This window comes from Pleurodeles waltl, chromosome 10, assembly GCF_031143425.1.
Source record: "Pleurodeles waltl isolate 20211129_DDA chromosome 10, aPleWal1.hap1.20221129, whole genome shotgun sequence".
Taxonomy (NCBI): domain Eukaryota; kingdom Metazoa; phylum Chordata; class Amphibia; order Caudata; family Salamandridae; genus Pleurodeles; species Pleurodeles waltl.
Window position 1 is genome coordinate 321,964,508 of NC_090449.1, and position 25,542 is coordinate 321,990,049.

The 25,542-nt window shown below is 43.3% G+C and overlaps 1 long non-coding RNA gene across 1 annotated transcript in view; it reads right to left on the bottom strand.

Annotated features, from left to right (window-relative positions):
- LOC138260757 (uncharacterized) overlaps nucleotides 1-24,990 on the bottom strand; it is a 102,487-nt gene extending 77,497 nt beyond the window's left edge. The window contains exon 1 of the long non-coding RNA XR_011198966.1: nucleotides 24,901-24,990. This is a non-coding gene — a long non-coding RNA (uncharacterized lncRNA). The remainder of the gene's footprint in view (nucleotides 1-24,900) is intronic.
- Between the last annotated feature and the right edge of the window lie 552 nt (nucleotides 24,991-25,542).

The following is a 25,542-nucleotide window of genomic DNA, read 5'->3' on the forward strand; positions in this document are numbered from 1 at the left end:
ATCACACCTCCCTGATTCCTTAATTGGGCCTGTTGGTACAATTGTTCCTCATCACAGACAAAATCCAGGCACCTCTTATTCTCTTATGCAGGCATGTGTCTGCTCTAAACAGTCCTTGGGTTGTGGTAAGTAATCAAGTGGCAACCTTTAATCAAAAATCAATACAGAAAATACATCATCATATACCTTGTGCAAAACATACACCTTCCAGAAATCCTCTTGTGCTTTGAATGCACGCTAACCTTATATAGATGCCATAAATCACTAATGTAACAAAAAAAAGTTAACTAACAATAAGAACTCAAAAAAAGCAACTCAGCCCCTTGATGCTGTAGTTGGGCTTTCAACTGCCCATCAAGGTCTGGATAGGCCATCACAAGTATGCGGGCCATTGGGGGGGTCAGGGTGAGGCGCACACGTTTCCCACTTTGGGAGGGCTGGCTGAGCTGGACTTTGGATGATTTGCAAGTCCAGCATCATAGGTCCTACCACCTTTTGCGACAATGGATGCTGTGCCACATATAGACCCCTACGGTCCACACCTTCTTGGCGATGGTCTTCCATATCGCCTTCTTCTGATGGGCTTTGACCTGTATGGATAAGATTAATATATATATATATATATATATATATATATATATATATATATATATATATATATATATGTGTTTTTTGGAGGTTTTGTTTGTCTTTATTGCTGTGACACAATTGTTTTATATCGCTCGCATTTCTAAAAAGTTAGCACAAATTATTTACCAACATGTTATTTTTCCTAGGAAATACTAATTTGTAGTGACCTGTTGAGTACTCAGTACTTTCAATGCTCTCATGTTATAAAACCAAGCTACAAACATCATCTAGGCCAGGGGTCTGAAAAATTCCTGTAGTGAAACCCACTTCTGAGCAATACAAATCATTGTGAGCTACTAAAGCCTAAACAACTTGTACATTATTAGCGCAAAGCCCCATGCACAGCTACACTGGCTTAAAACCTAATGTCTTTAGAGCTAGATAACATAGTTTGAAACTCATACAATGACTAAGGGCAGTATGCAAGGACTGTCATGTGTGTCAGTGAGAGCATTGTTTTGGTGATGTATGAGCAAGTGTGTGTAGGATTGGAATATTCTTATATGGGTGATAGAGGGCCTGTGTCCTATGTTCTTGCAGCACAGGATATACCTTTTCCCATATGTGGCACCATTACATGGGTAGAACATATAGATTCTCATTCATCTGAAAATGGGCTATATTTAAAGTGAAATAAATTCAGACAAGCCTTGAAAGTTTTTTCTTGCGTTTTACATTTTTTTCATTTTTAAACCTGGCTGTATTTTTCACTTATGCTTATGTCTACTAGCCACTAGAAGTAAGGGACATGCAGTTTGTAAATTGGAATGTTGTTTTGTGAGTAAATTGAAATTACAACTCACCTTATTCATTCAGATGACTTTTCATTTACATTTACAGACATTTCAAAATCGCTAAACATCGTTATGTCTTCTGCCAAATCATTGAGTTGACTACACTCCAATCACAACACTTTACTCAGGAGCTAAAGGGGCAAATTAGCCTGTGTATTAAAAAGTTAAAAGTTACGTAGAAATACATTTTCCATGTAAACATGTATCAGTTCCTCTGGGTACCCATACAGCTGGCTGTACAGGGATAGGACCTCCATGGTGTGCAGTTACAGCTACTGACTGGAAAAGTTAGAGACCATGTCACCTGCTTTGCGTGGCATCGTGGCTCCCAAAGGTGGATAACAGCAGCAAAACTGGAGGAGGTGTTGTTGGCTGCAATGTTAGGAGGCAAGTGAGATTTTTTCCTGAAGCTGTTTACATGTGCAGGAAGTACACGATCCATGATGGAGACAGATACAGACATTGGGTTTTGCGCATAGATGTCACACATGTTAGCCTAAGACTGTCTCCGTCATGGAGTATTACACCTACTACACGGTCAAGATCCGCCAATGGCCATCGGATTGCCAGTGTCCTGCTGGCAAGGTTAGATGGACACCTTTTTAGGATGTGACCCAATTTATTTTTAAATGTTAAGTGTGTCACCACCTCTCAAAATGGTGGCTTGTTTGTTTACCAATGTACAATACGTACAACAATGTTGTTTGATAAATTTGACACTTTATAATGTAATGCATTACTGGGTTTTATATCAATAGTGACACAGTGTATTTTACACTTCCGTTGACCACATTTTAGAAAAAGAGTTAAAAAAAAAAAAAGAATGTGGAAATAATACATTTCAAATGCATTATTTAAACATTATTTTAAAACAAATATCGGACATGTAAAAAAAGTTATTCTAAGTTGCAACATGAATGAAAAATGATGTGTACATATGTGTCACAAAAACATATGTAATTTAACAAAGACATGAGATGTGTGTTGATTATCAAAGAATAGCTTGATCATTTTAAATGATGATTTATTTTTCTTAAATGCAGACATAAGAACCCAGGGAGAGGTAGAACATCTCAGTCTCAAGTGTTCAGACTTTTTTCAGACTTTGACACTGTGGAAGAAAGGGACATTATGAAAAATTCCGATTGAATAGGCAAACTATTCTGAATTTATGTCATCAGCTGGAGCCAGATCTACTGCTTCACAATAGTAATCGGACAGCAATAACACCAATAGTGAAAATCAAGGCAGTACTCCATTTTATGGCCACAGGAGCCTTCCAATTCACTGTGGCAGTATCTGGAGGCATGTCATAACCAACTTTCAGTGGTATGCTGCAAGAACTCCTTTCTTCAATGATGAGATACATCAACAGCTTCATCCAGTTTCCACGACATGAGGATTTTGCAAATGTGAAGGGAGATTTTTAAGCATTGGGTGACATATCACATGTGGTTGGAGCAATTAATGGCACACCTTTTGCCTTTGTGCTACCACACACCAGGGAACAGGCCTATCACAATCTGAAGAACTTTCCTTGTATCAATGTACAAGTTGTCTACTTACCTAATTTGTACATCTCACATGTGTGTGCCAGTTTTCAAGGGTCAACACATGATTCCTTTGTACTACGGAACAGGAGCATAACCCTCCAATTGTCACAACTTGGACTTGAGAGGGCCTGGCTTGTTGGTAAGTATAATATGACAATAGGATAATTTGCTTTATTTATAGTTTAGGAATGCACTACATAGCCCTGCAATGGAACATCCCATAGATTGCAGTGGATGGAGACCATGAAGAGCCACTGGGTGAGTATGCTGAAATGTCAAATGAAGATGTTAGTGGTGAAGAGGAAGGAACTGATGTACCTCAGAGTTTTATTGACAACTTCTTTACATGGGTATAAGTTTAACTTTATATGTTGATAAATTAAATGTAAAAACAACTTGTGACATAATGAGCATGTCAGTCTGTGCTGGAATTTTTAGGAATGGTTAGTTCAGGAAATTCCAGGGCAATGATGTTTGTTATTAAACGTTTTGACACATTGACTATTGTGTTTCTTGACATTGATTATCTCTGATTGTTCTAAGTAAATGTGTCGACATAACTTATCATTTGAGTCTATTTTGCCATGTCAAATAAATATATTCTTCTTGATTTTCTTTTTTGGGATCCTTCACCATGCCTTCTGCATATGGACATTAAAAAGTTGTGACATTTGCAGTTATATGCCGCTGTTGAAACGCACAAGGGTACATGGGTTGATCCTGAAGAAGACACATACTTTGGCTGTACATATCTTGTACAAAGACAACTTGCACAGTAATTGAATTGATGCCCTTGAGATTGCATTAGACCTGTTTTCTGTTGAATGTTGCCAAAAAGGCAATATGTGCTGCTTAACTTGCGCTAACCACATGTGTTTGTCGACCCAAAGAATACTAATCCTCCTTTACATTGGCAAACTCTTCATTTTGGGTTAAATGTATGAAGCTGTTGATATGTCTCATCATTGTATAAATAACGTTTTGTAGCACACAACTTAAAGGTGTTTGTGACATTCCACCAGATACTGCCAGAGTGCATTTAAATGATCTGTGGCCACAGATTGTAGTCGTATCATGATTTTCACTATTGGTGTTATTGATGTGGGTTTCCTATAGTGAGACCGGATATCTGGGTCCAGCTGATGACATGAATCAATAATAGTTTGCTTATTGAGTATATTTATTAGGGTTATGTCTCGTTCTTCTATGGTGTAAAGGTTTGGAATAGTAAAAATGCAACTTACACAGACTATTTTTGTTGTGCATTGGTTGTGAGTATTTTCAGATTTATTACAGATGTATGTAATCAATACATTGAGATTTGTGTATGGCTTTCCCAGAAATGGGATAAACATTGCTTAACTGTAACTTGTTTTAATGATTTTTTTTTTATTGTTTGCTTTTTTAACATAATGATGGAAGGAAGAACTAAAGAAAGGAACTAACAAAATAAATACAATCCAGTGACATTGTGTTATTTGGATGTATTAATCGAACAGAAATAAAATTAAGCATGTTGAAAACCAAAAGAAAAATGAAAGACCCAAACAAAACAGACAGTCATGGTGGATAAAACTGTTTTTGTAGAGGCTAAATTGTTTGAAGTTCAATGAACAAAATATAACTGTCCTCAACAAAAGGTAAATGAGTCCAGAAAATAGTCCACAGAGTGAATGCTAGTCACACACTGAAGGAACTTTGGTTCTGCATTCCTTGCTGGTGGAGGTCTTGCCATCCTCTCCTGGTGGTCCGGATGAATGTCCCGTCAGTGGCATGGAGGGGGAGTAACAGATCCACAGTTGCAGGGACTATGGTGGTTGGAGCTGTTTACTGTTGTGGCTGGCTCTCCCTGTCGGTGGCTGAGACGGATGTATTTTGTCGAGAGATTGAAGAACCACAGACGGGGGAAGATGTTACTGGAAAAGCACTGCAAATATAGTGATAAATGTCAAACATTATCCCAGTCAGGGAGCACAAATTTGAGTTGTGAGTCTGCATCTCTAAATTGTGCTCTCTCTGCTCCTGCTTAAGATCCCAGAGCTCTGAAAGGACCTGGTCAATCATGTCTTGGGACAGATGTAAGGCTTCCAAGACTTGGTTGATGGTGGTTTGGGTGGCAGTGTACTCAGTGTCATCACTTTGCTGGCTAACAGGTTCCCTCCCACAACCCCTATCCCCACTACCCTGTGCCGTTGAGGCAGTGTGCCCCATCCTGCTGGATCCAGGCTGAACTAGAGGTGGACATGGTGTTGGCGCACCAGCAACCAGGACTGAGGACACAAGATGGGTGTTATTTTCCTTTTAAGACAGTAATGGAGGTATCCTGAGGCTGAATGTTGTTACAGCTGGGGTAGGGGGCGTAGGTGTGGGCTGAGAATGACTCACTAGAGCTGTCCATCGAGAAAGACTGAGACAGACTGCCTTCAGTGGCAGACAGTGGTCCGCTGGCTCCAAGTGTGGGACCTAATGATTAAACAATCATAAATTGAAAGTCTGGATTGTACATCATATTTGTTATTAGGTACAATGAAGCAACCTAACAGTTACAAAATGATTAAAGGAATGATTAGACCTTTCTGTGTTTTATTCTGAAATACACACACAAGTTAATTTACACACATGTAAACTTCAGGAATCCCGGTGAAGAGATGTCCTGAAAAGAAAAAGGTTGTTTAGATTGTGTACAGTACATATACCAAACATCCAATCCTATAACCTAGAGAGAAAAATGCAGATCTAAAGAAGGCTAAGGCCTAGCAGGCTCAAAATCAGACTATTCTACACCTTAGCAGAATTAATGGTCATCATACGAACATTACAAAGTAAATTGTTTATCAATACCACATATATTCAGCATGCAACAGGACATGATTGGCAATTTGTAAGTCAGCATACTATGATTTGCAAAACCAATTACACCAATTCGATCATCAAATGACAAGAAGGTGACAATATACTAGATATAATAAAAAAATGGCATTTTCATTGATAGCATAAAGTGGTGATTGTCAAATGCATGGCGCTTTGACATATTTTTTCAAATTGATGAAAAGAGAGAATGAGCAACATCACATTGCAATATTATTTTCCAGGGACAAAAACAGGACATCCTCATAGTTGTAGCCATTTCTATTCACCAATAAAAACACTTATAAAAATGCGAGTTAAACAAACCTAGTAAAATATCTACAGTGAAAATGAACACAGATATATAAAATGTAAACACATATGTGAATTATGTAAATAGGTGGAATGGACACTTAAGTGCACTATTCATTAATGTGGAAACAGATGGAATTTGGAACCTGTTTTTTGAGGACATCACCATACAATGAAACAAACTAGGCAAACGTAAGGGATGGTTCATGGAGAACAGCACACATTATGACAACACATATTGATCGTTGATAAAAAGAGAAAAGCAGCCATAATGCTTTAAACTTGAAGATTACAATAGATTTGTGATTTTTAAAATTGTACTTCTCCGTTTTACAAAGGTGAAAAACGCATTGTCAACAGCTAACGTAAAGGCAAAAATGACATTTATGTTTAGTGAGACAAACATAAGTGTGACTTATCAGTCTCCACTCCACCAGGGATTCCTGTCAAGCCTTCAGGATGTAGAATCTGCAAAACTTTCTCCTCCCAGGGAAAAACTTGTAAATGGGGTGGGGGGGTGGGCTGGAAGAACCACCACCAGTCCTCTGGGCCTCCAGGTGACACTTGGAGGCCAAGGGATGCACTCTCCCCCACAGGTTGTTTCTCTTCCTAATTTCCTCCATTGTTCGCATGTTGTTTGCTACAGCATTCACTCTGTCAACTATTCCAGCCCACATTTGCCTTTTCTGCGATAAGGTAGTATTTTGTACTTGGGCGCCAAACAATTGTGGTTATACTATGATGATTTCATCCACATGACTGACAATTCTCCCTCTGTAAAATGTGGATTCCTCCTTACTCCCATTTTTGGAAAATAGAAATCAATGAAATAGTGGCTCACAAGTTGATCAAAACTTTAAAAATGGAACAAATGAAAAATGGACAGAGGGTGAAAAAAAAAAATAACCTTCCTCCTGAGCTGCAACTTCAGAAGCAAAATGGTGTTCTGCAGTGGAATGGCAAAGGGTCATGGTCTGAAATGGAGTGTTCTATAGTATGGTTTGCAGGTGTTTGCAATTGGCCAAAGTACATCAGGTGAGTGCTGCCAGCATCCATCTAATAACCACAGCCATTGCACAGTGTTGAGCGGATGCAGCGATGGACTCTCGCCATCATGAATCTGCTGCCAGAACAACACCAGAATGGCTGTGAGACCTACATATGCTTGGCGCAATTTTATCGCCCTAATGGTAACAGCAGCAGTATACCGCTGACATGGAAGACTCCACTCTGTTGATGCAGACGAAGGTTCAGCAGCCATGCATCTAAATACAGAAGTAAGAACTCCGTCACCTTGACAAAGTACTTGGAAACGTCGTCACAGCAGGATTGCAGAACTCCAGTCAAGATCTAAATCAGGCCCCTAGTCCCAGAAGTTTCATGGTTTCCTTTTGTTATATGAACTCTCTCTAACTTATTTCTATCTCTCAAAGGGTAGAAAACCAATATCCAGTCTCAAAATGTTCTCCCCCTGTGCAAACTGCACAAGCCCAATGCTGCCACATTGCACACAAATTGGGGCAGTACAATTTCTACATTCTTCCCAGTATCTAATTTCATGGGCGAAACATTCCACCAACAACTTTCTTACAACTTTGCAGTTTCCTCAAACCTTTTTTGATCAACACAGTATTCTTTACCCTTATCCAGTCACCAACGTTCATTCTGCAATCCCTGTCACGCATCACATTGCACCCCAACCTCTTCCTGGTCACTATATGTTTCTTCGCCTTAGCAACTTTCCAGAGACTGCTGCCCCCTCCTCTCTCGTAAACATCTTCATTACCTGAGATAGCCACAACTCATATATAAGTCTTTCGGCATGTATCAACTAAAAATGGATCTTGTCAGTAGCAGTTTGAGGAGTGGTGCAGTACAAGTACACCAGGGGGCATATTTCTAATCCCCTAGCACCACCTTGCACCACATTAGCGTCATTATTTTGATCTTAATGTGGCCCAACGAGGCTGAAATCGCACGCAGTATATACAGAGTGGCCACTCTGAAACCCTTTGCGCTACATTATGCCTGTGGCAGGCATAACGTGTGCAGAGGGGGCATTCCCCCGTTAGAGGGGTTGAAAAAATGGCACAAGGAAATCGATGATGTTTCCTTGTGCCATTTTTTACGACACTTTTAACGCCTGCTCAGAGCAGGCATTAAAAGGGGGCTTCCATTTTTAGGGTTGAGTCTGCGTTGCAAGCGCTCGTGCATGCCTATCGCAGCGAGACTCTTTAGTTATTAGAAAAGGGCTCGGAGCCCTGTTGACGTCACGTCAGTGTGTTTCATTGGTTCGTGGGCTTGCCTAGTAAAATCTGCTTGCTTTCATTAGTGGAAGGCATGCACACGTCATTCCTTTTCCGGTGGTTAGCCCTCCTCGAGCGCAGTGACCAAGTACAGAAAACATGCGAGGCTCGCTGTTTTCTGTCAGATCGTGGACTACTTTTTCTCTATTTTCCTAACGCGATTTCGCTTGGCAGAAGTCGAGCGCTTTAAACAGTTAATTTCACTTTTTCGGGTTAAGTACATAAATGCACTTTTGCCGATAGATGAAAAGTCGGGTTAAGAGTTTACAACGCGATCAGCTCTAACATGAGCAAACGCGAGACCCGTTGCATTGCAAATGCTTGTTTAGAATGGGCTTCTATGAACTCTGCAGGAGTAGCACCAACATTTTGACACTAGTCCTGCAGAGTACATCAAAAGCATCACATTGAATGACGTTCTTGCCCCCCTCGCGCCATGGGGCGCCGTATTTTAAATACGGTGCACACATGGTGGCGGTACGGGGGTGCTAAGGGGCACAGGGAAAGTGGCGCTGCACTCGCGCAGCACCACTTTCCATAAATTTACCCTAAAGTCTTTTATATACATCCATTCTGCCATGGTGTGCAGCATGGATACACTCCACGGACATCTTGTTGAAAAGCTCCACCTTCTATTGTTTGGAGGGTGATATAGTGCAGTCTTGGTTTGTTTGACCCAGTTATCCAGGAATTTTCTCATCTCAGGTGACACAAACGGCACCACATTATCCACAATCATTTCTTCTTAAATACCTCCCTCATAAATACCTCCAGGAATACCTCAACTATGCCTCCTGTCATAGGTACCATGAAAGACTTGGCTTGTACTCACCTAGTTAATTGGTCAGTGATCGCCATGAAATACCACACCTGTGATGGCAGACTCTGGTAATGTCCCTAAAAATCAACTTGTTATTATCAGATGGGAAAGACAGGAGTGGTCAGTCTCGGGATTCTATCCTCTGTCACGGTAGGTAACCAAAATGAACAATCTGGGTAGAAGAATGTTTACCTAATCCTTTAACAGTTTATAAATATTCTTAATGAGGAAGTATGGATTCCTTGTCTCTATTTGTTTGAGGAATCCACACCTCATTGAGAATAGTTGCAAACTGTGAAAAGATTAGGTAGGCATTCTTCTGTCTGGATTGTTCATTTGGATTTGTGGTTATTCCAAAAAAACAACACCACTTACATCCCACAGTGTTGCTGGGCACAGAACCACAATCTTCACAGTCATGTGAGTTACTACCCTTTTGTCGCTAACACTGTGTCCAACTTCTGACCATCCAGTTTATGTCATCATCCAAGCCTAGCCACAGTACAGCATTTCGGACCATTGTTTTGGTAACAGTAGAGCCAATATGTCCACTGTGCGCAACCTCTATTATCTCCATTATCCTGGAAACAGACAGAAGGTACCAGTTAGGGGGTTATTCTAACTTTGGAGGAGTGTTAATCCGTCCCAAAAGTGACGGTAAAGTGACGGATATACCACCAGCCGTATTACGAGTTCCATAGGATATAATGGACTCGTAATACGGCTGGTGGTAAATCCGTCACTTTTCCGTCACTTTTGGGACGGATTAACACCTCCTCCAAAGTTAGAATAACCCCCTTAGTGTACATGCACTACTTTATTGTTCTTGAGGGACAGTTTCTCTTCCAACTTTCAATAAGTCTATAACTCCCTTTTCAGGTCCCTTTCTCTAGGCCACCAACCTGTTACACATTTTATAATTTCATAAAAAATACAACCTTGTTCAATTCGTGCTCCCACTTACTCTGCTTCTCAAAACCCAACATGTCTCCTACCAGGGGTGAGTCACGGGAGGGAAAAGGAACGAGGTGGCATGGCGCGTGTCATGGGGAGGGGATGAGAAGAAAAAAAAGTATATTTTGTTTTAAAATGTACCTTCTGCGGCGCTCCGATCCGCTCCTCGGTTCTCCACTGCAGGTACAGGCTCCCTTGCCTCCCCTGCATCCAATCCTAAACCTGCTTTCATGCTGCTGGCAGCATGAAAGCAGCATTAGGCTTGGGCAGAGCACCCAGCCAGGGCGCTTTGAGGCAGAGGGTGAGTCTCTGCCTACTGTCTCCAAACCAGCAACACAGTGCCGGGTTGGAGAGAGCTTAGTGTGCATGTGTGTTTGGCCGGCCAGAGACGGTCGGCCATACATACATGTGCACTGAGGGGGAGTGCTGTACACTCCCCCTGTCCATATCATCTCCTGTGGCCGGGCCCTTTTTACATGAAAACGATAATAAACCATGTGTCCGTGAAACTTGTTGCCAAATCATTTTTTCACATTATGGGGAACATAAATAACTGAATTTACCCACTGCTCAACTTAATAGTGTGCACAAACATTTTGACCTTCCCTAGTTTGATCTCGAATATGTTAAAGAACCTATCTACCAAGTTTCTAGAAGTTTTTACACTTGGGGCACTTAGGCCTAGATTTAAGAGGGTTTTGCGCCTTCTTGCGCACATTTGCATCACTTTTCTTATGCTAATATGGCCCGAGGCCAAAATCACCACACTAGATTTACAAAGTGGCACCTTTTGTAACCCCTCCGCCACATTATCCCCGTGTCAGGCATAATGAATGCAAGGGGGCGTTCCCCATTAGGGGTTCTGAACAATGGCGCAAAGAAATCTACAAGATTTCTTTGCGCCATTTTTTGCAGCATTTTTAACGTCTTCTCAAAGCAGGCATTAAAAGGGGGCAAACCATTGGGGGCAAATGGGCCCCTAAGTACTGTTCAGGGTTAGTGCTAAAGGTTTGCTGCTCACCCTGTATAGTACATCAATAGCATCAAAAATGTTGACACTATTGCCCCTTACCCGGAGCCATGGTGCACCGTATTCTAAATGTGGCGCACACATAGTGGCGGTAGGGGGGCGCTAAGGGGCGCAGAGAAAGTGACTCTGCACAAGGTTCAGCGCCACATTTTTATAAAATCTGCCCCTTATTGCGGCATTTAGAATCTTGTTTCCTTCAATGAAGGTAGGATTTACAAGCCCAGGTTTAATAGTAATGCTAAACATATCATGGTGCCACCAACCCAAAACATTGATTCAATTTCCGGTCACCTACACCTTGCCCTTGATTTTGTTGCTGAGTATCTCTATCTTCGCCTACAGAGTATCTTGGCTGGGCTGCCTGACAGGATGTGAGATACCCTTTTTTTAATTCTGTGTATTCCTAAATCCAGCCATGTGCTCTCTGAATCCGATGTGCGAATGCAAGTGGCTTTCCGAATCTAACCACGTATCTTCGATCTGCCATAACATTTGCAAGCTATCAAATATTTTAGTTCATTTTCTGAGTTTTGAATTTTGTCCTTAGGTCTGCAAAATCATATGAAACTGCTCAATCCCATCCACTGACCCAAGCCTATCTTAGGGTCGAGGTAACGTGAAAAATACTCAAGTGTTTTCATTGTTAGGCTAAGAGTTACAAGGCACAACAATACAACAGCTTCAAACTATAAATAGTAAAGAATAGGAAAGAATTGAGGAATAAGACAACATGCAGGTGGAATTTGTCCAATGCATGATGTGCTTGTGAAAAGTTTAGGCTATTGGGGTGATTCTAACATTGGCGGGCGGCGGAGCCCGCCCGCCAATGTTCCCCCGTCAAAATACCGCTCCGCGGTCACAAGACCGCTGAGGGTATTTTGAGATTTGCCCTGGGCTGGCGGGCGGCCGCCAAAAGGCCGCCCGCCAGCCCAGGGCAAATCTACCTTCCCACGAGGACGCCGGCTCCGAATGGAGCCGGCGTAGTGGGAAGGTGCGACAGGTGCAGTTGCACCTGTCGCGTATTTCAGTGTCTGCTTTGCAGACACTGAAATACTTTGTGGGGCCCTCTTACGGGGGCCCCTGCAGTGCCCATGCCATTGGCATGGGCACTGCAGGGGCCCCCAGGGGCCCCGCGGCACCCCCTACCGCCATCCTGTTCCTGGCAGGAGACCCGCCAGGAACAGGATGGCGGTAGGGGGTGTCAGAATCCCCATGGCGGCGGAGCGCGCTCCGCCGCCATGGAGGATTCTCAAGGGCAGTGGTAAACCGGCGGGAGACCGCCGGTTTACCCTTTCTGGCCGCGGCTGAACCGCAGCGGTCAGAATGCCCTTGGGAGCACCGCCAGCCTGTTGGCGGTGCTCCCGTGGTCGGTGACCCTGGCGGTCACCGGCCGCCAGGGTCAGAATGACCCCCTATGTGTGTCTGAAAAGTGCCTCTACATATAACATGCTGTACACAAGTTTAAATCCTTCTTATACTGCTAAAATGAGGATCACTTAGGTGACTAAGTTAATATACTCTTTGTTACTGAAAATGTCGTGATTGAGAGGGAGTTTTTCAAAAATTGTCTGTGTGGGCACTCAAAATGGGAAGCCAAACTGTTGTAAAATTCAATTGAAGTTCCCAAACTGCCCCTGATAAAAGAGGTATCCTTAATTCATGTGCAGGCCTATTGCTCTGAAAGAAAAATTAAATAATGCCACCAAGCCAAATCTGAGATGTGGAAAAATTCAAACCTCTGTCATGTCAGATGGCAGCAGTGTTCGGATCCAAGGTCAGCTGGCACCCAGTGGACCATACTAAACTCAGGTCTTTTTTAGAACTAAAGACTCTGCGGTATCCAGAGTGGTGTAGCATATGTGGATATGTTAGCGCGTCTGTCCTTATTTGGGGGGTTATTCTAACTTTGGAGGAGTGTTAATCCGTCCCAAAAGTGACGGTAAAGTGACGGATATACCACCAGCCGTATTACGAGTTCCATAGGATATAATGGACTCGTAATACGGCTGGTGGTAAATCCGTCACTTTTCCGTCACTTTTGGGACGGATTAACACCTCCTCCAAAGTTAGAATAACCCCCTTGGTCTTTTATTATTAATTTATGAGGGGCGTCTTAGAGGTTCGATGGCCCTTTTGACGGCGCTTAGAGTGATTCTGCAGTAAATCTCAAATACAACGTAACTACACCAACAACATCAATAAACAACATCACATACCTTTGGAGTCAGAAATCTTCATGCACCATGACGTACTTGGCCACAAATAACAATACCTTTATGTAATGTTAGAATGTTTATTTCCCTAGATTAACAATGCTAATATCACGTAAAGTAGTCTCAAAATCAACTGGTAAACATATAAGAACAACACTGGTTGATCAAATCTTCTAAAGAATCTCAATTTAACTAGGGCATTGATTACTAGACATTTGAGAATCACAGTACATATCAAAAGTAAGAACAATTGTGTAATGGAAACAGCATACATCTAGGTTCAGCAAGTGAACAATTTCAATCCTTGGTTAATAGCAATTTGTTAACAGCTCTGGGTTTCCCTAACTAACCTTCCGATTAGAATCGCATGTTTTGACTTCTTGCAAAACAATTTAGTCAAAGATAATTTGGAAAACATCTAGCTATGGCTCTTTCAAAATAGTGGTTCGTATCTAGAACAAAGAACATATCCTACAACTATAACAAAAGCATTTTGTTATACCTCTCCTCTTATGGATCAGCAGGCTGCGATTATCTTCTTCAGTTGGACATCAGTTTGGTCAGCATCAGCAACAGACCATGGAAGGGAATGGTTCAGAAACAGGGGCTCTAAGCTTACCAAACCATTAAAAAGGAATATCAAAGGGATCAGCATTCAGCATTAAAAGTTTGGCAATATAGTTAAAGATAGAAATATATCACCAGGAACTGTTCAGCTCCTCAGACAGAATAGAATGAGCACGCTTCTCCTCTGTGCAGTCGGGATAAGTTAAAATCGCCTAAAGAACTTCCCACGTTGTCATTGGTCAAAGAATCACACGTTTACTATTAGTCCAATAAGGATAAAACTTCAAATCTAAGATACAACTAAACTGTCTTTCACATGTTGATGATAGGCTCCTCTTCTCCTGTTCCCATCACCAGGCTTGTCAGGTAACATTTTTGCTATCCATCTCTACACCAGTCAGTGCATCCATTGTTAACTCCTGAGAACATGGCTGTCTCACGCATCAAACTATACAATGTAGCAATTACTAATACAAGATTTTCTAGCAGGCAGTTCTCATGAGAAAGTTAAAGACATCTGCTAACGTGTGGTCAACACAGTGAAAAACAATACATGAACTGATTTCTCTAGACATACATTCCCACGATTTTATTAAACAGTGCAGCTTAATTTTAACGTGAGACTGTGCAAACTAGGCCCAAACTTCGCTAACTTAAGGCCTATAATTCATAAAGCAAATACATAATGCAAATCATTAATACAACACATTACTATGATAACCTAAATGCAGACACTTCAATTAATATTAATATGCATTTATTATTGACACTTCGCACTTTAATGACGGCCACTCAATTGGGCACATTTTCAAATTGCACATTGTTTTCTAAGTTAATCAAATTCTACTCAGATTCATAATCCAAAATACATGAAAATCATTAGTAATAAATTGAGTGTTCACAGATCCCATCTTGTTACCCTATCCAGAACGTGTGCTCAAGGATACCATAGATTCCAGGAAAATGTATCTATTCTGGAGGTGCACCAACAGTTTTATGATAGGCTTCTTGACCAGTAAATGAGGTTCTACTACAATTGCAGAGCAGGATTTTTAAGAGGGGTATCATTTGAAAAGTGAAGCGTATTGGGGCTATTACTTTGTGATCCATCGCATTGAGACACCAGGAATTACTCTGGGTCGAGTGAAAACTAAAATTGGAAGAAAACATGGTTTCCTGTTGCACTCTGACTGCAGTACACTCACCATTTGCATTTCAGCTGCTGATTCCAGGGGTGTTACTCCAGATCTGCCTGTCTTGGGGGACCTTAAACGCCTCATGGGGACTAGGGCTCATTTATGGTCAGGTGACAAAATATAAATGGAGTGGGGAGCTGGGATTTTTGGCAATCCAACTTGCCTGTCTTTGGTTTTTATCCACCATCTTGTGTTCATATTCCCTATTGTAGCAGTTGAGAGTTGTTATTTTCCCACCTGCCTCCATGAGGACACGAAATGCCCGAACTCATATATGCTGAAAGAAAAAAATAGAACCGAGTGGAAGGAAGAGCTTTCAGACACACAAGATGCCTCTCCCGTTAGCCTTCACCTGCATTTCAGCTCCCTTAAAGGAACATGTGGGAGTGTTTTCAAAGATTTCCCCCACAGAAGACCCGAAATACCCTATGCACAATGGGTCGTTTTTAAGTCTATTTAAAAAATAAAAAACGGAGTGGAGAGCTGGTCTTCCGTCACAAGGCATGCCACTCTCTGGCTACACCCACTACCCGAGTTACAACACTGCTGGGGTGTAGATGTGGGATTGTTACCTATATTCTCCACCCCTCAAGCAGGTGAAATAACTCCTGTGCAGAAGGGATCATTTCTGGTCAAGGAAAAAATAGAACAGCTAAGGTTCTTGGTTCAAGACGTGCTTTTCTCTGGCCTCTACACACAATCTGCATTTAGGCTTCATCAGCAGCACAGAAGGAGGTATTGCCCTCCATCTGCCTTTATGCAGAAGGCCTAAAATGCCCGCTGGGTATCAGGTATCATGTCGTGCTGTTCCATAATATAGAAACTGAGTGAAGAGCTTGGCTTCCTGGCACAAGGCGTACTTTCCCCCAGCCTCTGTTCACCATCCCCCAGGCTTTTTTTTAGTTCCAGGTAAGAAAATCTAGGGGAAATCGTCCAATCCGCCCCACCCCTCTTTTAAGTGATAGACTCCCAGGGCCTTATGGGGAGTTTGGGTGAAGACATGCCTGTGCCCTAGTAAGTTGAAAGCTATCGAGTTATGCTGTGCCATGAGGAGTCATGTCCTATGCGAGGGGCTGCTCCCACATTTCATTCTTCTTTTGTGTCTGGTTGTCTGTTGCCGTTGACGTAGGCATCACCCTGAGTGGGACACCCCACTGACTGGAAACTCTGAGAGTGACTGTGCACCATTGTAAGTCAGACTTGCTGTGCCTAGGTCTAACTTCCCTAGAGTCCAGTGTGTTTTTTCTGCCTTTAGGGGGAATGTCAAGGGAGGTAATAATTTCCAGATCCCGCCCAGGGGGCATAAATGTCTAAGGATGATTAGGGGAATTCAGACACTATCCCCTGGGGAAGGTCTCACACAATATCTATAACCTGTGATGTATAGCTGTCTCTTCTGTCCCCTTTTGGGTTGTCTGGTGGCTAATTCCCAATAAGCCCAGGAAGGGCACATGTGCACTCAGTCCATTTCCATTCCTTGAAAAGTCCTGTTGATGAAAATAACCTGAATTCATTCAGGAGAGGCACCATTGAAAAGTGGAGAGCCTTCCCTCTTCAATAATGATTCACCCATTGAGATCAGTATTCAGGAGGCATAGCTACAATCTATGGATCTGCCATTGTATGATCATGCTTTCACAATCATCAGCCGTATCTTCAGATTTCCTGGCTGGGGATGGTGTTGTATGTAAGAAGCACATCTTTTCTATAAGCTTGATAATGTTACTTTAGTCACTATACACAACTCCTCTCTACACCATTCCACTGTATGCCACTCTCCTATACACTATACACTATTCCTTTGTACACCACTCCACTGTATGACACTCCACTCTACTCCATTCTAGACTACCACATTCCACTGTACACTACTCTGCTCTATGCCACTCCAGTCCATATGCTATTACAGTATACACTGCTCCACTCTATGCTATTCTACGGTATGCCTCTACACTGTACCTCACTACACTGTGCACCACTCAACTCTATGCCACTGCACTCTATGGTACTCCACTGTACAGTATTTCACAGATACACACTGCAAGCTACACCACTCCACTCTTCATCACTCCACTGTATGGTATTCTACCCTATCAATCAATTAATCAATCAATCAGGGTTTATAAAGTGCGGCTATTCACCTGAAAGGGTATCCAGGCACTCGCAGGTCACAGAGGCTCATTCGAACAGCCAGGTCTTCAGGGCCCTTTGGAATACTGAAAGTGAGGCAACAGTCTGGAGTTGCGTGGGGAGACTGTTCCAGGTGTTTGCTGCAATGTGAGAGAAGGAGAGCCCTTCACTTCTGCTTAGTTAGATGTGGGGAGTATGGGCAAGTGAAAGGGAAGCAGAGTGTAGTCTTCTTGACGGTTGATGGAAGTTCAGGTGGTGGTTAATGTAGATGGGCCCATGGTTGTAAAAAGCCTTGTATGTGTGGGTCAGCAGCTTAAATTGGCATCTCTTCTGTACACGGAACCAGTGGAGTTGCCTAAAGTAGGGTGTGATATGGGTTTGTCAGGGAAGGTCAAAGATGAGTCTGGCTGCAGCATTCTGTGTACTCTGAAGTCTCTGTAGAAGGTGTGCAGCAATTCCTATGTAGACGTGCCGGAGTCCAGTTGGCTGGGTATGAGGGCCTGTGTCACGGTGTGTCTTGTGTAGAGGGGTAGCCACTTAAAGATTTTAAGTAGCATGTGCTGAGTGAGGAAGCAGGTGGAGGAGGCAGTCTTGATCTGTGATTCATTGGTGAGCTTGCTGTCAATGACGATTCTGAGGTTTCTGGCGTGGTCAGAGGTAGTGGGTGCGGGTCCTAGGTCTGATGGCCACCAGGAGTCATTCCAAGTGTTGCAGTTGTTACAGATCAGTACTTCTGTCTTGTCTGTGTTCAGCTGCAAGCAGTTGCGCTTGGTATGGATGGTGCTGTCTGCGCAATTGGTGATCCAGGCGTTGAAGTTCTTCATTCCCTGTTTGAGGTTGGTGGTGGTAGTGGGATTGGAGGTATTGAGGGCATCAGTCCAGCTGGTCTCTGAATTTTTTTTCCACCCCAGTTGGAGGGTACTGGTCATCTTGGAAGTGGAGGTGCGGCGGCTGAAGATGCTGAAGTGGACTTGGAGTGGTCGGTCCATGTGAGCTCTGAGACGTGGCAGTATTTGATGAAGTTGTTGGAGGTGAAGATGGGGGTCTGGCATGTGTTTTGCAGTGTCTGTAGGGTTGTGTATGCCCTGGGTCAGTCTGAGGCTGCTCATACTGTCGAGGAGGTGTGCGGTTTAGTTGTCATTGAGGCCGTCAAGACATCTGCAATGGTGTTGCTGAAGCTGGAGTGCCGGCCTGGAGGTTGGTATGCAAGGGTGTCTCTGATGGTTGTCCTGTCATCCCTGTGGAGCTTGAAGTTGAGATGTTCCAGGGTGGTGGTGATGTTGTCGGTGGTAGTGGTGCACTGTAGGTCTCTTTGTGGATGATGGCTGTTCCTCCTCCTGGCTTGTTGGTGCAGTCCTAGTGAGTAATTTTATATCTGTCGGGGATTGTTGTGGCAATATCTGGGGCGGGTGAAGGGTTCAGCCAGGTCTTGGTGAGGAAGACGATGTCGGGTGCCAGGGTGGCAATGAGGTCCCATAATTCAGTGCAGTACTCACACATTGATGCCACTCCACTCTACTGCACTACACTCTACAACACTCCACTGTACGCTACTCCACTGTATGCCACTTCACTCTATGCCGCTCCACTCTACCCCACTCGTCTGTACGTCACTACACTCTACGCTATTCAACTCTATGCCACTACATGCTACCCCCCTCCACTGTACACTATTACACTCTATGCTACTCCACTGTACCCCACTCAACTCTATGCAACAGCATTGTACTCTATTCCATTGTACATCACTTCATTCTATCACAATCCACTGTACCCTACTACACTGTCCCCTATTTCACTATACCACACTCCATTCTATGTCACTGTACTGTACACTGTTCCACTATATGCCACTCCACTCTACGTTACTACACTGTACACCAGTAATACTCAATGTTATTGCACTCTACACCACTCCAGTGTACCCTACTCCACTGTACACCACTCTGCTCTATACCACTACACTCTATGCTATTACACTGTATGCCACTCCAATGTACAACACTACACTCTGTGCCACTCCACAGTATGCTATTACACTGCATACCACTACACTCTACCCTGCTTCACTCTAAAACACTTCACTCTACAGTATTCCCCACTGTAGCACTCCACTGTATACATCTACACTGTACACCACTCTACTCTATGCCACTCCAATCTACTCTGTTCCACTGTGCACCACTACGCTGTACCTCATTCCACTCTATGCCACTCTACTGTACTCTACTCCACTGTAAGCAACTCCACTCTATGACACTACTCTCTATGCTATTCTACTGTACACTACTCCAGTCTACAATACTACACTCTGGGGGTCATTCTGACCCTGGCGGCCGGTGACCGCCAGGGTCACCGACCACGGGAGCACCGCCAACAGGCTGGCGGTGCTCCCAAGGGCATTCTGACCGCGGCGGTTCAGCCGCGGCCAGAAAGGGTAAACCGGCAGTCTCCCGCCGGTTTACCACTGCCCTACAGAATCCTCCATGGCGGCGGAGCGCGCTCCGCCGCCATGGGGATTCTGACACCCCCTACCGCCATCCTGTTCCTGGCGGGTCTCCCGCCAGGAACAGGATGGCGGTAGGGGGTGCCGCGGGGCCCCCGTAAGAGGGCCCCACAAAGTATTTCAGTGTCTGCAATGCAGACACTGAAATACGCGACGGGTGCCACTGCACCCGTCGCACCCCTGCAACTCCGCCGGCTCCATTCGGAGCCGGCATCCTCGTTGCAGGGGCATTTCCGCTGGGCCGGCGGGCGCTCTTTTGGAGAGCGCCCGCCGGCCCAGCGGAAATGTAAGAATGGCCGCTGCGGTCTTTTGACCGCGGTGCGGTCATTTGTCGGCGGGACTTTGGCGGGCGGCCTCCGCCGCCCGCCAAAGTCGGAATCAGGCCCTCTGTCACTCCACAGTATCCTGTTACACTCTATGCTACTACACTCTATACTGCTCCACTCTACAACATTCCACTCTACGATATTCCACTCTACAACACTCCACTATACATCACTACATTGTACCTCACTCCACTCCGTGCCACTATACAGTACCCCACCCCACTGTACGCCACACCCTCTACCCCACTCTAGTATGCACTATTCCACTTTATGCCACCCCAGTATACGTCACTTCACCCTATACCACTCCACTCTGCACTATTCAATTGTATGCCACTCCATTCTAGCACACTCCAGAGTACACCACTATACTGTATGCCAATCCATTTTACACTATGCCACTGTACAGCATTCCACTCTGTTATTCCACTCTATGCAACTCCATTGTATGTCACTCAACTGTACATTACTGTAATATATGGTATCCCACTGTATGCCACTCCACTGTACGCCACTGTAGTCTACCACACAACACTCTATGCCACTTTATTCTTTGCCACTCCAGTATATGCCAGTGCACTCTATTTCCCTGTACGCACCTCTACTCTCCCCACTGCACTCTGCTATTCCGCTGTAAGCCACGCCATTGTACGCCACTGCACTGTATGCCACTCCACTATACGCTTATCCACTTAACACCAGTACACTCTATGACACTTCACTGTACTACACTCCACTACACACTATTCCACTCTACATCACTCCACTCTAAGTTATTATACTGTATGCCCCTACACTGTAACTGACTCCACTCCACTCTATGCCACTGCACTCTACGTTACTCCAATGTATGCTAATATGCTAAACCACACTAAACTTTAAGCCACTTCACTCTTCATCCCTCCACAGTATGCTATTCTACTGTGCAAACCTCCACTCTTGACATTCCACTCTACAATACTCCACTCTATGCCACTGCAATTTACACCAATCCACTATACTCTGCTCCACTGTACTGCACTCCTCTGTACAACACTCCACTCTACACCACTCCAGTCCACACCACTACACTGTACCCTAATCCACTGTACGCCACTCCACTGTACCACATTCTACTCTGCTGCACTCCATTCTATGACACTATACTCTCCGACAGTACACTTTATAACACTTTCCTCTATTCTTCTGTACCACACTCTACTTAATTGACACACCACTTGACAACAGTAAACTTTACAATTTCCAAAACATTTTTATTAAAAATAAAAAAATAAAAATTCAGTGAAAGACACCAAGGATAAACCTTTGTTATAGTAAGGAACAAGTTTTTCTTTCTATACAAATCAAACTTAAACTATACAAACATTAGAAATTCTAAAGTTATAGTTATAATTTGCATTTAGAATTAAAGCAATACTGTCCCATTACTACAAAGTCTTCTTGCTTCACTCTCTACACTATATTAACTACAACTCACCCCTTCTCCATGCACTAGTAATATTCAGGCGTATTGCATCACTTATACAACGTGATTTATAAGAACACAGTGCATGGTACAATGGTGAGAAAAGGGACTAAAATGCAAGAACATTTGTTTTTAAAGTTTTTAAGTTTTGTGGAGATTTACCTAGTAGCACCAAAGTTATAAGCAGATCAAAAAATGCTTTATTCAAACAGAACCATAACTGCACCAATGTATTTCGACCCTCGTGCTCTTTTTCACAGTAGGTGAGTCCTTTTACTATGTTGCCCTGCATGCACATGTCAAGATAGTTTATAATTAGGTATGTTGGATCTGGTAGTGCATATCAAAGAAGATGCATGAATATAACTGGAAACTTAAAAATACCTCTGAAAAATCAAATAAAACAACATATGGTACCAGATTGTCCGCATTATCAAAATAAAATATCAACAAGTTATTCTTATTTGGTCATTTTGAAACACAATTTAAAAAAATATGTTCACGATTGCCTGTCAAAGGTATTTAGCCATTGCTCCTCAAATTTAAATTTGAATCACCTCCACCACAATAATCATTCAACAAACTTAAACAATTCTTGAATAATGTGATAGTTCAAGACTAGTACTCTTCACAATTGTCCCATATTTCTCTTATTCATGAATATAGCGGTATAGTAGCCAATGACTTCTGCAATACTAAAGACATGCAAATATCAGTTATGTCAACAAGGCAATATGATCAACATAATATCAAAACTATTGCACTAGTTCCATATTGTGAAATTATGTTAGGTCAATCATCTCTAATCATCAAGACCAGAAAAAGCAAAAATACAATTCATAAATGAACATGCAACTCCTTGTCATTATTCAGCCCAAAAGGAGTTCTAGTTCGTAGTTGTAGAATGTACTTGGATTCCAGCTGATGTCAGTTTTTTTACTCAATCCCCTACACTTTATGTTCTGGAACATGGTCAATCCCATGCTAATGTAAGGATTCCCAGTAAATGTCTCCATGCAGTTGTATGTGTTTTGCTACAGCATATGTTTGATCGTTATTTTTCACTGCCTTGATGTGTTCCAAAATGTTCTTTTTGAGCATACATGTTGTGCTTCCGATGTATTTCATACCACATTGGCACTGGATGTATACTATGTATCTAGAGTTACAGGCATCTTACGCCTGATTAGAACTGGTTGATTGTCAATGTTCATAAAAGTTTTAGTAGTTCTGCCAATGTTGCATGCTTTACAACTGGAACATTTGATTAAATCTTGATGGTTTACTTAATCAGTTCTCATCCTTCTTCCCTGAGAAATGAATTCTCACTAATTTGTATTTTAACAATGGAGCTTTTCGAAAAGATAAGCAAGGTTTCTCACCAAGAAGTGAGCCGATGTCAGGATCAATAGATATCAAGTCCCAATGTTTGTGTAAGACTCTACAGATGGTTTCACTTTCATTGCTGTATCTAGTAATAAATCTCAATTGATGTGCATTATTCTGTTTCACGTTTGATCTATTATCTGTGATTAAAGCCTCATTACATGATTTCAACTTCTCCTTTTTCAAGTTATTCACCAAGACATTGTGTTAGTAGCCTCTTGCTTTGAATCTTTGTACAGTCTCATTATACTTGGAGTGAGCATCTTTATCATTAGAGCAGTTTCTCTGCATGCATAACAGTTCCCCACATGGTATGCTATTTAACAGAGCCTTGGGGTGGAAGCTGCTTCTGTGTAGTACGCTATCAGTAGCTGTTTCCTTGCAGAAAAGAGTTGTTTCTATTTGCCATTTTCCACGTAAACTGTGAGATCTAGGAAGTACACTCTACTCTGACTCATGTTACAAGTGAATTGAAGCACCACATTGTTTGTCTTTAGGAATGCGAAATAGGTCATAAATTCCTCACTGGCTCTGTGCCAGATTGTGAAGAGATTGTCTGTATCTCACTCATAGGATAATCTTTTCTGGGAATTTATCATTCTGATGGCTGCATGCAACTTCCCTCTCCCACCAATGTTCCATTGCTTGAGAAAGTATTTGCATGCTGAAAGGCCCATCTCATGTCTTATGCACGTAAGCAAGGGGACTACATTAATTTTCACAAATAAGTATTCTTCTTTCAAACTTGTATTTGCCAATATTCTTAAGAAATCTCCCGTCTTTATTGTAAGAGCTAAGCATTTTGACGATGGGGACAAGATAATAATCTACGTCCTCCCCGCAGCCCAAGGACCGCCAACCTCCCCGAGGCTAAATATGCAATTCATGCAGGGGGCACCTGGAACTCCTCCCCCCTCTCCCTCCCCTACAGCCCTCGAGACGTCCACTTCCCTGGGGCTGAAATAAAATAAGGTAGGGGGTTATCATGAAACCCTGGCCCGGGGACCACCACCTCCCTGGGGCTAAGTTAAAAATTGGAGGAGGGCCCCACAGCCCCCCTCAAGGAGCTGGCTCCTGCTATGTCCTGGGGTGCCCACCCCCAGGACATAGCTGTTTGCTCTGACTTTGCAGGAGCTTTCACAGCTTCCACCAAGTCATAGCAAACACACTGCTTTCAGTGGGCGAGAGCTGTCAAAGTGCTCTTGCCGCCTGGAAGTGGTGGTTTCATCTATTTCCCTGGCCGCAGAGAGCTGGGTAGGGTAAGAGATGAAACTATTGCTCTGGCACACATGGAGCTGCATGTTTAGCAGCTCCCTGTGTGCAAGAGCAATGACAAGTCCCACAGGAGGCAGGAGACGGGTGGGACTGTGGAGGCCTTAGGCCTCCCCGTGATCCCATTGCACACTAGGTGCCCTGTGGGCACCCAGGAGATATGGCTAGGCCCAGGTGTCAAAATCAGTCCAGGCAAGGTGGCTTCCTCCCCTATTGAACGAAGGCATGGCCCTAGGGGATGGGGTAACCGGGCCAAACTCGTCCCAGGGAGGGATGCCGCATGGTCCAACTCCTCCATTTGTTTATGGCCAGGCACTGCGGGATGAAGTCCCCGGGCCACATGGCCCCTGTCCTAGAGTCCATGGTTCTCCCTTTAAATTGCTACAAGTATGCAAATGTGCAAATTAGCTGGAAGCTCCACCTGCTTGTCCCGCACTGTCCACCTTTGTAGAATGCAAAGGTCTTCCCACATTTTGCCAGGATGATGGACAGCTTACCAAAGGGCCCCCAAGCGCATTTGCCATTCATTTGGGTGGCGCTTTCTTGATACTGAGGAACATGAGGTCATCTCCACAAAACAGAAAAGCACTTACCTCATATAGTAAAAGGAAGGACCCTTGTTTGGTGGAGATTTACGTCTTTATAGTCTTGTTGGCCTCTCTATGAGAGGATTCATGTTATCACAAAATTCTAGAGAAAAACGAAACAGGAAGAAACATTGCCAAAAAGCACACAAGGTCACTTGTGATATTTTCTTGTGCTACTTTACAAAGGTGTAGTGTAGAATACATACTGGGTATTTAACCAAGGAGGCAGAAAGAACTCTACTTGGGTAGATATTTTGTACAAAGCTAAGGATAAAGGGCAGGTGAGGTTCCTTTGTGGCTGAGTCACTCACACAGCTACTGACACACACACACAGACGCTCACACACCCACTCACAGGGGCACTTAGACACTCTCTCAGACACTCATGCACCCACTCACAGACTCATGCACCCACTCACAGACCGACTCAGACACTCACACACCCACTCACAGACCCATGTAGACACTCATGCACCCACTCACAGATCCACTCAGAAATTCGCATACCCACTCACAGACCCTCTCAAACATTCATGCACCCACTCACAGATGTACTCAGGCTCAGGCTCCCACTCACAGACCCACTCAGAGACTCAGGCACTCACTCATAGACCTACTCAGAATCTCATGCACTCACTCACAGCTGCA